At 44.6% G+C, this 16,447-nt stretch overlaps 1 protein-coding gene across 14 annotated transcripts in view; it reads right to left on the bottom strand.

Moving 5' to 3' along the window:
- The window catches only part of NR2C1 (nuclear receptor subfamily 2 group C member 1), a 60,356-nt gene that overhangs the window by 40,700 nt on the left and 3,209 nt on the right, over positions 1–16,447 (bottom strand). For 8 of the 14 annotated variants that reach the window (XR_007202971.1, XM_048300288.1, XM_048300294.1 and 5 more), the window contains one exon: positions 2,596–2,652. The exons of 2 other annotated variants lie outside the window; for them this stretch is intronic. The gene's annotated coding sequence lies outside the window, so the exon portion shown is untranslated. Of the gene's footprint in view, positions 1–2,595; positions 3,244–8,666; positions 8,798–14,811; positions 15,135–16,447 lie in introns of those variants that run through there. 4 more of the 14 variants (XM_048300287.1, XM_048300295.1, XM_048300284.1 and 1 more) reach the window with 3 other exon arrangements.

Genomic DNA, 16,447 nt, shown 5'->3' with positions numbered 1-16,447 from the left:
ATCTTAAAAAGCTGGAACACAGACAGTTTTGTTAATGCAAATCAAGAGGGGCAAATCTAACCTCTTCTGAACTCTTTTAGATTTTTTTAGTATTAACAGGAGTGCCCGAAGGTCAATTTCGTAACTAACAGGAGGCAGTACTTGGGACACAGAAAATACGTGTTTAAAAAAAAAGATGCTGTTTCGTTATCACCACTGTAGCTACAGCATAAGCCCAAATCTTCATGAGAAGAATTTTGTGGGATTTAACAGACCCTACTACATGAATGCAGTATAAAGGATTCAGATACATGCCTTGTTTATTTGGCAAGGCATGTATTATATTACTGATATACAAATATTCACTAGACAGTACTTTAAAGGAACATTCACAAATTATGTAGCACCATATAAACAATTTTACTGACAAAAGCTAATTAAAAGCACTGCAATACCTACTTCTTGTATGAACAAAGACAGTACTCTCACACTAATACTGGTTTTCATTCTTTAACTTCTCTGGAACTCCTAGGAATTACCTCCTCCTCAGTGAATCTCTAAACCTCCCCAATGAGCCACGCAAATAAAACATTTAACTAATTTTTAACTCAAATTTAACTCAAGCTATTTCTGCTCTTAAAATTGGAAAGAGAAATCTTTTTCAACTAGCACAAGAACTGCAGGCCTTGGAGGTGTGCCCAATGGTATACTAAAACCTAATTAATGTGCGAAAGGGGAAATACAGAAATATTTGGGCACTGTACACCATTCTTAATCACTTACTAGCACACTGCATTATTAGTTAAATTAGGACAAAAGATGACAGACACGCATATAGAGATATGATTCTAAAGCTTATGCTGAAAAGCATTATCTCCTAGGAAGATCCAGTATCAGCAACCTTCCATGAGCATTCTATCAGCCCACTTCTGCATCCAGTGAGCTGCAGCACAATCACTATTCAAAGAGCACTTGAAATTTTCAAGATAGGCAATGTGTCTTATCCATGTTTTCTTCTTTTAAATAAAATACTAGTAACAAAATATTGCACTGTTTATATATACAGTGCCAGAAATGAGTGCTACTTCATTACAAAATAACAAAAAATGGCTTTGAGGAATTAATTTGCACCAGCTAGTTAGTTCTCCTACATCAGATGCAACTGCCCTCACAGTCGAGATGTATTAGTAAAACAACTTAGCTTGAAAACTGAAAGTGATTTAAACTGACGTGTTTTACCTCGGAGTAAAGCAGTGAAGGAATACATATGTATTCAACTATGATGCACCAGTCATAGGGAAACTACCTCTCAGAGAGGCATAAACCATTAGCAGTGAATTTCTGAAACTTATCTAAAAGAGACTCATTTGAACTACACTTGCACGAGCATAGGACCTCAAGTACACAAACAAGACTGAACTCTTATGATGAAGAGGAATCTGGAGAAAAGTTTGAACCTGTCTTACCTCTTCATGCTGTCTGGAATAAGCACAAGGAGATTCAACCTATGGATGCAGAACCAGCTGTCAAAGCTAGACAAATCATCTGAGTTTGAGCTCATGAGGCACGCACACAATGGAAAACGAATGTACTCACAATTATTGACAAGAATTTACATATTAATCACATGGTGTTTTATATTTTGACACCTGCACTTTCAATTTAAATAAACATTCAGAAGTATGTTCTCTTGTGTGTTGTTGCTTTATTTAACTCAGCGATCCCTAAACCAAAGGGCACTGAAAAAAACAGTATTTGTAACACCAGTACGCTGTACTAAAATATCTTAATTGAAACCACCTCCAATAAACCATGCAACTTTGCTCTGAAGAGCATGCATAACAGTGAAAAAAAGCACCTTCAGTATTTCAATTATAAGCTTTTAGACAGCATTTCATGTTGCAGATCAACTACTGAAATGGAGAGCTGCAACAGGCATTCCTATCCCATTTCCATTTTTATAATTTCATCTCTTCATGCTCTGAAAAGTCAGTTCAAGCAACTGAACTGGCAGAAACCTCTTTCTTACTTGCAGAGTCAAGGAATAGTTTCAAAAGCAATTTGAACAGAATTTACAGCTCACCCCCAGGAAGGAGGTCCTGCTTGCCCTGACCAAGCTGGGATGGTCTTGACCACACAGTAGAAAATTTAACTCACTAAAAGGACAGAAAACTCAGCTGGCAGAAATGCACCAATCATCTAGGTAAGCACACTGAACTGATTTCTTTTGCAGTCAGATTCATTCTATGGCAGACAAAAGGGAGAACATGTTGTTATAAGTCAAGAGAGGGAAGAAAAGAAGGAAGATTTAAGGAGGAGGCAAACCTCCATTTCTGTTGTTGCTGGCGGGGAAGCTGATAATTCAGTTGAACTGCACCATGAAACCATACTCTTTGCTTTTGGCCCAGCGAGCTGCCTGATGCAGCTCACTCTAGAGTCAGACAAGCCCAGAGTCACTGAAGAAGCAAGGTCACCTCTCTGAGGAGCAGCTATGTGTTAAGCTGTGCATCTTGCTCTGGGGACAGGGGAGCAGGACAGGTCAAGGAGAACTACCTACAAATTCTCAGCTAACTTTGGTACAGCTGTAAAAGGTTTTGTAGTTCATGTTTTGCTTACCTAGGGTATCTGTGTTAGACTTCACATCAGGTATGCTTAATCACTCTTTAGACATCCCTGCAAGGAATTAAGCAGAAAAAAAAGCTCCAGCTGTTTTTCTTCTATTACGTAAATTTTAAAATTTAGCACATTTTTAATGTTTTTAAAAGCTTATTTTCCTGAGTTGCTCCAGCCAACATTCTCAGAAGCGGAATAGTTTCACAAGAAATAATAAATATATTCTAAACTAAAAGCTACCTGAAATTGAGAAATGTTCCCTAAACACCTTATAACCTTCATTTCCCAGCAAAGAAAAGCTCTTGGGGGATGAGGGAAAGGCCATGGATGTTGTCTACCCAGAGTTTAGGAAAGCCTCTGACACCATCTTCCACAGCACTCTACTGGACAAACAGGCAGCCCATGGCTTGAACAGGTGTGCTGTTCCCTGGGTAGGAAACTGGCTGGCTGGCTGGGTCCAGAGTGGTGGCAAATGGAGCTACATCCAGTTGGTGGCCACTCACAGTGGTGTTCCCCAGGGCTCAGTACTGGAGTCAACCCTGTCTAGTATATTTATCACTGATCTGGGCACCCTTGGTAAGTTCGCAGATAACGCTAAGCTGGGCAGGAGTGCTGAACTGCTGGAAGGTAGGAAGGCTCTGCAGAGGGATCTGGTCAACAGCACCTGAACATGAGCCAGCGTGTGCACAGATGGCCAAAATGGCCAGTGGCATCCTGGCCTGTATCAGCAATAATCCAGCAGGACCAGGGCAGTGACCGTCCCCCTGTACTCGGCAGCGGTGAGGCCATGCCTCAAATGCCGCGTTCAGTTCTGGGCCCCCGACTACAATAAAGACTCTGAGGTGCTGGAGCATGTCCAGAGAAGGGCAACGGAGCTGGTGAAAGGTCTGGAGCACAAGTCTGATGAGGAGCAGCTGAGGGATGTGGGGGTGTTCAGCCTGGAGAAAAGGAGGCATGGGGGAAAGTTATTGCTCTCTACGAGCACCTGAAAGGAGTGAAGTTGCACCACGGGAGGTTTAGATTAGATCCTAGGAAAAGTTTCTTCACTGAAAGGCTGGTCGGGCATTGGCGCAAACTGCCCAGGACATGGTGGAATTGCCATCCCTGGAAGTGTTCAAAATGCATGTGTGTGTGGCACTGGGCTTAGTGGCAACCACAGCTGTGCTGGGTTAACAGCTGGACTGGATCTTTTTTCAACCTTAATGATTCTAAGTATCATCGGCCTGAGTTTTGATCTTCAATAACCAGAAGTGATCTTCAAGGTGTTCTCATCTAATGTGAATCTTCCTGATTTCAGAAATGCTCTTTTCCATGCTTGTCAAAACCATGCTATACACCTTCAAAGGACACATGAGGCCATATATGAGAAATGTTTATTGCTAGTATAGGAAAGAAGTAGACTGAGTCAATTAATTGGCAGATTCTTCCTTAGAATACTCTGTTCTCCTTTCAAAATGAATGAAACAAACCAATATAAACCAAACTTTATTCAGATGCTTAAGACTGCTAATCACATTTATATTTCCTTTCTAAAGTTATCTAAAACACTGAAAGGATGAAACCTGGAATTCTGCAAGACCAGAGACCACAATGTAAAAAAACCTGCACATACTTTTAGGATCTTATTTATAATGTCCAACAGTTAAAAAAACTGTAATATTAGTTATATTAGGACTACAAGCAAGAAGGGAGAGCCAAGGCTTCTGCCAACACATCAAGCACTATGTTATTTACAAACATTGCCCAAATAATTTTTACCTCATTTATATCTCACTTTGAACGCTCTTGCAAAAATTATTTTCAACTGCTGCTGTTTCAACCAGCAAGCCTATAGCTGCTTAAAACAAGCTCAATTGCTCTACTGGTTTCCCTTTTTCACATCAGACTAAGATCCTTGCCTTTACTTTTACCACAAAATTTCTGAAAAACGCAGTGGTAAAAAGTGCTTTGTCCCATGGCCATTTAGTTACTGATACCGTCACAGCATAAGCTCTTACTCCTTCTACAACTTTTTGCAGATCTTCCATTAAGATCTGAAACACTCTAAAACTACAAAACAAACATAACCTTTCTAAAATTTTCCTTAAAAAGGATGTGTTGCTGACAACTATGTCAAGTTAACAACATGAAGACTGTCAACATGATTAGACTGCTGCCTCTGCAAATGTATAATACATTCTAGTTTGGCACCCTTGTATTCCCTTAGTCTGTGATGATCCCTTTGCATATTTTCTTATTAGTGGTAAATTTCTGAGGCCAGGGAAAAATCTCCTTCTCAGAAGATACCCAGCACAGAAACATTCTGTTTCTGTTGCTCTAGCTACGGAGTAACACAAATATCAGCATCTGTACTCACACTGATTAGACCTGCTTTACAAGGATAATCACTACACTTGTTCTCAAATTTATTTCTTGAGTGTTTCACAGCATTACTTGCCACATAATTAAATAAAAAATGAAGCTATTTCAAAAACACTTGAAAAAAAAAAACAGAAACAGAATTATATATCCTCCTCTTTTCCTTAGAAAAGCTCAATCCCTCCATCCACTAGAAGCAGCATCTAAAAGCAGGCATTTTGACAGAAGGCAGGCATTAGACTTCCTCTTAAATGCATTAAAATGCATTTATTGCTTCTCTCTTCAATCTTCAGACTCCAAATGCTACCAAAGTATTTTTGTCTGTAAGTTACATATTGTTAATTTATGCTCCTGGTAAATGAGTTAGTGAGCCTTCTTGGCAAGACTCAGAATTATTTTTAAATGCATCACTATCCTCAGTTAGTGTAAACTGGGTGGTGGTGAATCTGGCATCATCAAGTCCAATGGTGTTCCACTGCTACTTTAGATAAGCACTCTGTAGGCCACCACAGCAGTGGAAAACTTTCATTAGCTTGCACCAATTAAACCCATCCTCTCTACTTCTTCCTCAGCTTTTATATGCCAGAGTTTTCTCAATGTTTCCATCAAAAAAACGTATTAAATACTTACTTTTTAAAGTATTTCAGGCTTACTTCAACTGAAATGGGTCACGAAACATTCCCATGAGAGCAGACAGCAGTTTTGAGGGTTGGTAGTTAGAAGCACTAACCTCTCCACTAGTACAGTTAAGTTATACCCAGAAGACATCACTGTTGAACTTACCCTTCTTCAGGGACAAAAGTTATACAACTTTAATTGTCCTAGTAGGAGGTTCCTATTAATAGCATTTTTTAATATTACACCAGGGTAGACTAAGGACTTTAAAAGCAGTAGCAGAAGTATGTTTCTTTATGTTTGGATGCTCAATTTGATATAAATGGTAAACATCTCTCATTTTATTATATTACAGCGTTAGTATAGCTGCCCCACTATCAAGTGCCTTGATTCTGCCGTAATACCCTTCAAATGAGTAAGAACAAACCACATTAGCATGAAGATACAACATGAGAAAATTATGTCCATTCCAAAGATCTTCAGTTTACTTTGGAAAAAAGTGTCATACCCCTGACCAGTTTTACTGGTACAAAAACAGTATTTGTAAAATTTTTGTAGTTTACCCTACCCTGCTGGCACTGTTAAACCAGTTTGACTCTGTACGCATAGAAGAATCGTTATTCATTCCAATTACTATGTATGGAATGTGTCTTAATACAGGGGTCTTTCCAGATTAAATTAACCTGTTAAACCAATGAAGTTACACAAGTATGTTCTAGATACTTTAGAGGTACAGGTACATTAACTAGTTATGACTGCAGAAGTTACTGTGAACTTTGCTTTTTGTTCTTTTATCAGTGTGCTGGTTTTGGCTGGGGGAGAGTTAATTTTCTTTGCAGTAGCTGGTACGGAGCTGTGTTTTGGATTTGTCCCGAACACAGGGTTGATAATACAGAGATATTTTTGTTATTTCTGAGGAGTGTTTACACATAGCCAAGACCTTTTCTACTTTTTGTGCTGCCATGTTGGTGAGGAAATTGGGGGTGCGTGGGAGGTGGGTGGCAGATACAGCCAGGACAGATGACCAAAGGTATATTCGATACCATATGACACCATGTCCAGTACATAAAAATGGAAGAAGGAAGAAGAAGGAGACAGAGTGATGGCATTTACCTTCCCACGTAACCATTACACGTGATGGCATTCTGCCATCACCTTGGATATTCAGCCAGCTACCTGCCCTGGAGATGGCTGAACACTTGCCTGTCAATGGGATACAGTGAATTAACTCTTTGTTTTGCTTTGCTTGTGTGTGAGGCTTTTGCTTTCCCTACTGAACTGTCCTTACCTCAACCCACGAGTTTTTCAGCTTTTACCCTTCTGATTCCCTCCCCAGTCCCACTGGTAGGGGAGCGAGGAAGTGGCTGCCTGGGGTTAAACCACGCCACACAGTAAGGACAAATACGGGAAGGTCAACATGACTTTTTAGGAAAGCTCAGAAAGTTCATATAACAGAAAGCTAACTGGAAAAGAAGAAACTTAATCTCTCCCTGTAGTCATACTGCTTCAGTATGAATGATTTCAGTACACCTTAAAGTCAGCTAAGGATTTTAGCTCAGGTCATCACATTGGGCTTACAGGCGCTCTGTACCTTAAAATGGAAACTAGTCCTAATTTCCATTATCAAACTAATCATATACTAATTAAGAATTCAGCATAGCCTATGCCAAACTTCTTTAATAAACTCCTACACATAAAATAGAATGCACTTAACAATCCCTCTATGATTAAACGTGTCCAAGTTAGTGCTTAAATAAATTAGAGAACCACCCAAGATCTCTTCATACTTTAGAGCAGTTTTCTGCAATGCTTTATAGATAATAAATTAAGCCAAGGAATCCAAATACATTTGTGAAACAAATGATGCTACTGTGCTCAGTGCTTCATACAGGAAAAGCTCAATGAACATGGCAAGCTAAATGAGCTGTTCTTGGATTATTGTTCTATAAACCACATTGTTCAAGAGGGTAGACCAGCTGGTAGACTTAAAGCAGTAAGATTCTCTTTATCAATGAATTGAGGAATATTTATGTGACCCTTGACACCGAGTTACATACTGTTTTTTAAATTCGCATGAGATCAAGGTTTAGACAGTGCATATATATGAGACAAGTATCAACAAGAAACTGAAGCAGCTGGACCCGCAGGCAAGTGAGGGAAAATGAGATGCTTGCAAAAGCATAACGGAGTAATTAAAAGTCACACAGCAATACAGAAAGATGCATTTGTAGGCATGCCTGTGCAATTAATTTAAAATCAGTGCTCTCACTACCTTTTCTTGTAAGCATGTGCTACAGTGGGAGGAAACATGAGGAAACAGAATCACTAGGACAATTTTTCAGATGACCAACAAATCATTTTTACAGTTTGGGCCACCAAAGACATAGTCCCACTTTTAAGCCTTGTCTTCTGCTTCTTTTATCATGGTATCTCTAGAACCTGCCCCATCAGCTACAGGTGAGCTGACTTAGCTCATTAGTCCCACAACCAACTGGGAAAGGAAGGAGGAGGAAAGGCAAGGGGGCTGCCTGCAAGCAGAGTCTACTCACAGGAGCACTGGCTACGTGCCAGAGCTAGATAAGGAGACAGCCATTTAATCAGGTCAACCTGCCCTGTGTAATGCCAGCCATAGCTGCATCTCCACCTGAAGCCTGCAAAAGGAAAAAAATGAGAAAAAAACCCCAAACTGGTGCCCTGCACCAGAGCTGAAGCTGCACCATGAACCACGACCAGGAAGCTCATCTGACTGAAAACTTCCCCATTCACTGGATTAGGTTCAGCTGGGTCCATTCTAGCCGGCACAGAAAGATCACACTAACACAGCACGGCAAGTGCAAAGCCTTCTTTGTGAACACGTTGAGGCAGTACATCCTCTATGGTATAATTACAGTATTTCATGAGCGGTAGCCCCACTGCTGGCTTTGTTCCAGTCTGCCTTCACAGCTGTATAGCTGTAAACTCATCTTCTGACTTTGTTCACCTTGCACCTAACAATTGTTACACATAACACAGGAAAAACAAGTAGAAGCAGAACCAAGATCACTTCCTTTTTGGAAAAAAGCCCACAATGTTACAACAGCTTATCTATACTGCCAAATTACCTATACAGGTGTTATGCAAGGTGACCGTTTGGAGTATTCACTGAATTACAGCCACAGATGAGGTAGTTGATACATGAAGGTACTCTACAGAAATCAGCAAACCTCCTCAACAGTACCACTAATAACATAACCTGTTGGGGAAGATGAAACAGGAAAGCCTTGGAAATATGATTGCCTGACAAAAGATTTTGGGAATATGAAAACTACAGGCAACATCGAAATGAAAGCCACTTTTGAAATACCAGGTCTTAGTTACTGAACAACTAGAAAACAATGGTATGGCCGACTGAAGTAATCCCCTCTTGATGGAACAATACCCTCTGCTTGCAAACAGGTCCAAGGGTCAGAGCAGACCCTACTAGCTCAGCAGAAGGGGTCCAAAGAGTAGTTTTTAGAAGTTAAGATGTAACACTCTATGGTAATATAAGAACTCTTATAGGCTGTATGTAAATGCTATAGGATTTGTATCTTGTATTAGATTGGTTAGTGACAATTAGAATATTCAGTGCAGAAGATGATTTATTGTATTGTAACCAGGACTTCAGACATTCTCATTCTCACTTCTATTCATTCTCTCTTCTATTCATTCCTCTCTTCCACTTCTACTCTTGCTCCTACTCTCTCTCTCTCTCTCTCTCTCACCCGTTCACTCTCTTGCTCTCTTGGGCCTGCTCAGAGCTGAGTCTACCAGCTCTGAGCAGTGCCCCAATACCCACGCCCTTTACAATAAACCGGCTGTGTCTCAAGACCTGCCTATAGAGATCTCTCGTCTCCATCCGTCACCGTCTACGTCCGGCTGTCCCGACTGGACCCCCAGAACCCCCGAAACCTACAGTCTGGCGCCCACCGTGATTGCCGAGCCCACACCCAGCACCTGCAGCCTGGCGCACAACGTGATTGAACGCCCGGTTCAGCTTTCTCCATCTGTAGGACTTTTCTCCATGGACGGTAACTAAAAGACCAGTTATAGCCACCTAGAACTTGTCGTGAGCACGGCATACCGATGCTGCGCATCCTAATAGCTGGAGCTCTGTAATTCTGCTGAGGCAGCCTTCGAGCACGGGGATTAACTGGAGCTCTTGGAGGCAATTGCCTGGCAGCCCTCGAGCACGGGCCGCCACTGCTGCGCAGCGGCCCCCTGGAGCTCTTTGAGGAGGTCTGCCGTATCACCCCTCGAGCACGGACACGCTGCCAAGCAGTACTGACCGGAGATCTGCGGAGGGAAATCTGCCGCACGCCCCGAGCACAGGCGAGTAGTGCTGAGCACCGCCCGCACTGGAGCTCAGTGCGGACCCACCCGTGAGGTCCTGAGCACGGAAAGCCGTTGCCAAGCGACGCCTGAAACCGGAGCTCTGGGAAAGGACCAAAAAGCGGCGTCCTGACTGCCGAGTGGAGTGCCTGGCCAGCCCCGCACGACAGACATCTGAGTAAGGACGCTGCTCCTGCGACATCACCTAAGTGAGTATCATACTGGTCTAAAAAATGGGACAAACCCACTCTGCCCATGACAGAGATCTCTATAAGCAACTTAAGCATTTACTTATAAGCTCTGGTCCAAGTCAGTTGCCTAAACACGAGCTAAAAAATCTTTTAGAATGGACCCGACTTAATTTCCCAAATGCTGACCGTTCAGCCGTCTTTACAAGAGACTTTTGGGACACAGTTGGAATTAAGCTCTTTAATAATATCTCCTACCGAGATATGGCAGCTGCACAGCTGATCCCAGCTTGCAGAGCGCTGGTAGAGCTGTTTGCTGCGGTGGCGCCGCCCGCAGCAGTCACCCCGCCGAGCCCAGCTCCGGCTGCTAGTCCGCCCCTTGCCGTCGCGAGCCCGCAGCGGAGCATGGCCCCCGCCCCTCCGCCGGACCCCGTGGCTCCGGTACCCGCGGTCCGGCTGACGCGCGCCGTCCCGCCCCCCGCGCTCGCGGCCCCCGCACCCGTTACCCCGGCCCCAGCCACCCCACCGGACCCTACGGCCCCTCCCGCCCCTCCCGCCATCCCGTTCCTCCCCGCTGCCCCATCCCCCGCGGCCCCCGCTGCCCCATCCCCCGCGGTCCCCGCCCTCAGTGCCAGCGTCTCCGCGGCCCCGCCCCTTGCCCCTGCCCCTCCGTGCCCCCCCCCCCTGGTTCCGTCACCGCGGCTCCACCCCCCCCTGCTGCCGTCATTGCTACCCCACCCCCCGCTGCTGACATCATGATGGCCCCGCCCCCCGGCGGTACCCCCGGCGGGGCCAGCGCCTACCCCCCTGCTACCTACGGGTGTTACCCCTCCCCCAGCCGCGCCGGTTATGGCCATGGCTGCCATTATAGCCGGCCCCTCCCAAAGCCAAGCGGCGACCCTTCTTCCAGCCCCCCAGGTCCCCCCCCCCCCACACGGCGCCGATGATAGCCATTGTTCCATCCCCGTCCGCCGCTGCTGCGTCTTCACAGTCCCCTGCCGCTCCCGAAACACTGGTGCCTACAGCGCCGGTCACGGCTGCGCTGCTGTCCCCGGCACCCCCTGTGCACGTTACCACAGGAACCCTACCCCCCCACCTTGCCGTTCAAGCGCGCACAGCACGCCCCGAGCGGTCCCCCGGCCCCTCGCCACAGCAGCCGCCTGTGTCTACTCCCGTCTCTGCTGCCGTTTCTGTGCAGTTCCCCGATCCCCGCACACCATCGCTTGCGCTGGGAGCGCCCCAGCTCCGCGAGCCACTTGATGCCGGTGCCGCGCTGCCTGCACGGAGGTCTGCAGTCTCCTCCGTTCCTGCCGCTGCTCCAGCTCCGCCTCCTGGCACCGCCGCCCCGCCACCACCCACCCCAGCCCAGCCTACAAGCTTCCAGCAGCAGCACGCCGCGATCCAGCCACCAGCCCTCCTGCCTCCCGCGACCGCAGCCCCAGCCCCTGGTTCTGCAGTCCTGCCATCTCCCGCTCTGCCCGAACCGCCCGCCACACGGACTGCTGCCCTTACAGCCTACCGCGTGGACCTGATGACGCAACACGCGCATGCCCAACTGCTGCAACTCCCGGACCAGTGGTATCAGTCCGCTCAGACTTCTCCAACCTCAGCACCGCTCCCGGGACCAGCCGCGCATCCTCCCGCGACTCCGCCGCGCAGCTCCACCCCGCCTCCTCGCCCGCCGCCACCGAGATCGGCTGCACCACTCCCGAACTCTGCCGTTCCATCGCTGCCCCTGCCGGGTCCCATCCCCGCGCCGCAGCCGCCCCCGCCGGGGTCCCCCGACACCGTACAGCCGTATCCCTCCGCGCAGCGCAGCCTTGCCTCAGAAGCCGCGAGCAGGGGGGGAACCGAGAGCAATAATGCAGCTCCAGTGGCAGGGGAGACGGAGAGCCCCTCTGCCGGAGCTGATGCTTTAAATCTAACACAAGTAAACTCTGAAAGGCAGCCAGATTTGTTTGCAATAAGCCCCAGAGTCCCGCCGGCAAGCGGCGGGGATCTTGCAACCCAGAAAGAGAAAACGAGTTCTGAAAGTTTGTCAGCGCTACCTTCTGAATCAAAAAATCCTCCAAAGTGCTCAGATTATTCTAAATTAACAGATTGCCATGAAATAAGACCCCAAATCTATAAAGATGAAAGTCTTAGTCTATTAACTAAGCCTGTGATAGCTAGCCAACAGCCTGACAGTCCTAAAATGTGGGCTCCCATCTCCACTCTCCAAATTAAAGAACTAAAAAGTGCTGTAAGATACAGTGGCATTTGCTCACCGTATCTTAAACAACTGCCAAAAAGTACCCTAAAAGGAACACATCAAACTTTAAAACGCATTTTAAATCAACAGAAAAGGGGAAAAGCCCAGGCTACACCTCAAAGAAGGTTGAATAAAGCCTTGTATGTTTTTAATTTCTTGAACAGCTCTGCAGAAGAGCCTGAACCCCCCATCTATAGACATTTCCTAAACAACAAAAAAGCAAAACTGAAAGAGCACCCTCCAGTTTTAATTAAGAATTTAGCATCAGGAAAAATAGACCATACAATCTTATAACATGGGGGAAGGGGTTTGCATGTGTTTCCACAGGTGGAGAGCTCAAGTGGGTTCCAGCAAAAAACGTGAAGCCATACCACACATCAAAACCTGCCGACGCCTCCACACCAGCCAGTGACCCTGCAAGTGGAAGCCAGGAAGCAAGCACCCAAACCTGAAGTACGCAGAATCACCAGAAGAAAGCGATCTGCCAAAAACAGCTCAAGAAAATAATGGAGCTTTCTCATCTGCGCGCGTGCATGTTGTTTTTATTCTTATGTTTTAGTTTTTATAGTGAAGCTTTACCTGTAAATCAACCAAAGACAAATGTCTGGGTTGCTTTAGCCAAATCTGCAGGCTCCGATACCATCTGTCTATCTGACACAAGCCCTGACAAACCTTTTTCAACCTGTTTAGTTGGAATGCCTTTTCCAGAAGGTTTTGGTAATGTTATTCTTGATAAGTATTAGCCATGTGATAATCATCACATTTCTCCAACTACCAGCCATAAACACCAAACTTATATTGATAATTCTAAAATTGATAAATCTGACCTTCAAGAGCTAGAAATCCTAGGCTCGTTAACTATGGATACCTGCTATTTCTTTCACTTTCTAGGAGAAAACGGTCCTCATTTAAATGTTACCCCATATCACCCAGCTTATAGCAATGTAACTTCTTGGTGCAACCAAGCTAAGCTTCTTATATATGACGAACCTCATGCAGATCGTTTTAACAAACTTCCTATTCGATTCCCTAGAGGAATTTGGCTCATCTGTGGAGACAGAGCCTGGCAAGGTATACCTTCAAAAATAGATGGTGGCCCTTGTGCTCTGGGACAACTTACAATTATTGCTCCCAGTGTCAAAGAAGTAATCAAAAAGAAAAACAGAAAAATTAGATCTTCCTGGGGACATCAGTATGAGAGCGACTGTGATAGTGACTTTCATCCTTGGAACTCTGAAAAATCAATTGTTGCGAGCATTTTTCTTCCTCAGTTAAGTTCCTCAATTGCACTAAAACAGTTAAACAAGTTGAGATGTTGGCTCAGCAAAGAGGTAAATGCCGCCTCTACTATGATCAGTGATTTGTTAACTGATGAAGAGGCAGTCAGACATGCCACTTTACAAAATAGAGCTGCCATTGATTATCTTTTATTAGCACATGGGCATGGCTGTGAAGATTTTGAAGGATTATGCTGTATGAACTTATCCGATCGTTCTGTTTCCATTCACAAACAGTTACAAAACCTAAGGGACCTAGCTAACCAAATTACAACAGATAACTCGTCTTGGCTAGACAGTTTGTTTGATGGTTGGAGCTTTGCACCCTGGCTAAGGGAACTCTGTAAAATAGGCTTGATTATTCTAGTAGTAATAATTATAGTTTTAGTAGCAGTACCTTGTATACTTCAGTGTGTGCAAAAAATGACGAGTAGGACTATGTCTAATATCTTAATTGTCCATCGAAAAGGGGGAGATGTTGGGGAAGATGAAACAGGAAAGCCTTGGAAATATGATTGCCTGACAAAAGATTTTGGGAGTATGAAAACTACAGGCAACATCGAAATGAAAGCCACTTTTGAAATACCAGGTCTTAGTTACTGAACAACTAGAAAACAATGGTATGGCCACTGAAGTAATCCCCTCTTGATGGAACAATACCCTCTGCTTGCAAACAGGTCCAAGGGTCAGAGCAGACCCTACTAGCTCAGCAGAAGGGGTCCAAAGAGTAGTTTTTAGAAGTTAAGATGTAACACTCTATGGTAATATAAGAACTCTTATAGGCTGTATGTAAATGCTATAGGATTTGTATCTTGTATTAGATTGGTTAGTGACAATTAGAATATTCAGTGCAGAAGATGATTTATTGTATTGTAACCAGGACTTCAGACATTCTCATTCTCACTTCTATTCATTCTCTCTTCTATTCATTCCTCTCTTCCACTTCTACTCTTGCTCCTACTCTCTCTCTCTCTCTCTCTCACCCGTTCACTCTCTTGCTCTCTTGGGCCTGCTCAGAGCTGAGTCTACCAGCTCTGAGCAGTGCCCCAATACCCACGCCCTTTACAATAAACCGGCTGTGTCCCAAGACCTGCCTATAGAGATCTCTCGTCTCCATCCGTCACCGTCTACGTCCGGCCGTCCCGACTGGACCCCCAGAACCCCCGAAACCTACAATAACCCTTACAAACTTGCACATCTGCATATCCATGGAAGCTTCCTACAGATTAAAAAAAAAAAAAAAAAGCACAACAAAACAAAAACCACAAACATACAAACAAAACCTCCACACAACAAAACTGAGTTTCCCACATACCCTTCCACTAAATTTCTGTTGATACTGTCCCATATAAAATATTCTGGGGGATGAACTGATCAAGAGCGGCCCTGCCAAGGGCCTCGTGGATGGAAGGCTACACACAGCAATGTGCACTGGCAGCCCAGAAACCAAACGTGTCCTGGGGCTGCATCCAAAGCAGCGTGGCCAGCAGGTTGAGGGAGAGGATCCTGCCCCTCTGCTCTGCTCTGGTGAGACCCCACCTGGAACACTGCATCCAGCTCTGGGGTATCCACCACAGGAAGGACATGGACCTGTTGGAGCAAGTCCAGAGGAAGCAACCAAGACGACCAGAGAGATGGAGCAGCTCTCCTACCATGAAAGGCTGAGAGAATTAGGACTGCTCAGCTTGGAAAACAGAAGGCTTAGGGTGACCTAATTGCAGCCTTCCAGTACCTGAAGGGAGCCTACAAGAAAGACAGAGAGGGACTTTTTACAAGGGTATGTAGCGACAGGACAATGGGCAATGGCTTCAAACTGAAAAAGAGCAAGGTTAGATTAGATATTAAGAAATTCTTTACTGTGAGGGTGGTGAGGCACTGGAACAGGCTGCCCAGAGAAGCTGCGGATGCCCCATCCCTGCAAGCACTGAAGGCCAGGTTTGATGGGGCTCTCAGTGAACTAATCTAGATCACGGCATCCCTGCCCATGGCAGGGCGGTTGGAACTAGGTGACCTTTATGTCCCCTTCCCAACCCAAGTCATTTTGTGATTCCCTGGTTTTTTCCTTTGTTATCCACTACACTGGATTGGATTTTGCTAAGAGGGTGTGGGTGTGTGTTTACGAATTTTTTTTTGTTGGGTTTGGGATTTTTTGAATTCTTATGAACATGTGAAAAGCACTCTGAAAAAATCTTCATATGAAGTCAAATTAAGAGCCATGTTGACACATTGTCCTGCTAATACTTCAAAGGAAACATTACTACAATAAATGGGTAGTTCTCACACCACAAAGTTACTGCTAAATTATAAACAGCAACCTCAACTTATTTGGAATGAAACAACCATTTATTAGAGCAAATATGACAATAGCAGAGGGTTTGGCTTTACTTTTTTTGGTGGTTTACGTTTTTCAAATTTCCACTTTAACTTCCAACAAAGGCATTCAAATACTGAGCTTAGTCCAGCCTGGCTTACTACCAAGTTGAACAATACTAAATTAAATTAAACAAATTTAAACAGCCTTTTAGAGAAGGCCTGGCAAAGTCAACAAAATTAATCTAAATATTGATACAGAAAGGCAGTTCTTAGACAATGATTTTCAGGAAGGACTGTATTTCCTTACAAAATCTGCAGCACTGCATCGTAAGATATACAGGACTCAGAGAGCACAAGCCATCTTCCAGTCTCAGAGAACTGGAATTTTAAAGAGTTTGGTTTTACAAAAATTAAATCCTTTGTTGATTTAAAATTTTGGCAAGTAATGCAGTAATCTTGTGAATTAAAAGCTGATGACTGAAGTGTAAAAATATGGACAGGTA

Source organism: Corvus hawaiiensis, chromosome 4 (assembly GCF_020740725.1).
Source record: "Corvus hawaiiensis isolate bCorHaw1 chromosome 4, bCorHaw1.pri.cur, whole genome shotgun sequence".
Taxonomy (NCBI): domain Eukaryota; kingdom Metazoa; phylum Chordata; class Aves; order Passeriformes; family Corvidae; genus Corvus; species Corvus hawaiiensis.
The sequence above is the reverse complement of the archived record's forward strand: the minus strand, read 5'-3'. Positions and strand labels throughout refer to the sequence as shown.